General features: G+C 32.9%; 1 protein-coding gene across 1 annotated transcript in view; it reads right to left on the bottom strand.

The window, feature by feature from the left end:
• Positions 1 to 839, bottom strand: part of LOC116700895 (V-set and immunoglobulin domain-containing protein 10-like 2) — a 5,961-nt gene that overhangs the window by 1,324 nt on the left and 3,798 nt on the right. The gene's annotated exons all lie outside the window — the stretch shown is intronic.

Genomic DNA, 839 nt, shown 5'->3' with positions numbered 1-839 from the left:
TGCGTGCGTGCGTGCGTGCGTGCGCGTGAAAGAAAAGGAGATGGTGGTGTTGAGTGTCCTGCCAATGTTCAGTTACAAGATTAATTACACTATTAAGTTTCAGACACACTTTGATAGTTTAATGAGGGTTTCCAAAAGCAGATAAAGAATTAGTCAAATTATTCTTTCTTAGGTATTCTCATTCTCTGTTAACTCTAAATCGACAGTTTCGGTGAACTGTGTTCCACTGTTATGCATTACATTAGAAGACAACTCCTCACACACTGTAAAACAAAACATTTTAAAACATCTTCTATTTCTATTTTAGCTCATAATTAGAGCCTGATTAATTGGCAAGGCCAATATGTCCAGAACGTGATGTTCAGATCACGGTAGACATATTTGTATTAGTGTATATTTTAAGGACCAATAAGTCCAGAACAGAAACGATAATGCCACTATTTATTTTTTCACTAAAGAAGGGTGACACTTTTTACATTTAAACTGTAAAATTTCCCACTCTGTAGAAATCATGGTTACAAATAATCCTGTGGTACAATGTTTGTTTTTACATAAATTTCTAAAAAAGAATATTGTCAATATATTGTTATGAAACTATGAACCTTCAATAGCAAGTATTTGTTGTGCTATAATTCGAATCTTGAATTTGAACTGAATTACAGATATATAATGACATAAATATACTATATAAATAAATGATCATCAAACATTCAACTCCTTCTATGTGGAAAACCATTTTCTAACTGCAAGTCAGATAAGTGCAAATGAATCTGAAGACATAGACATTGGCTTACCATATGTGATAACGGTGAGCAGGTTGGTGGGTAGAAATAAAAAGA

Source organism: Etheostoma spectabile, chromosome 13 (genome assembly GCF_008692095.1).
Source record: "Etheostoma spectabile isolate EspeVRDwgs_2016 chromosome 13, UIUC_Espe_1.0, whole genome shotgun sequence".
NCBI classification, from domain to species: domain Eukaryota; kingdom Metazoa; phylum Chordata; class Actinopteri; order Perciformes; family Percidae; genus Etheostoma; species Etheostoma spectabile.
Note: the sequence above shows the minus strand (reverse complement) of the source record. Positions and strands in the feature narration are given on the sequence as shown.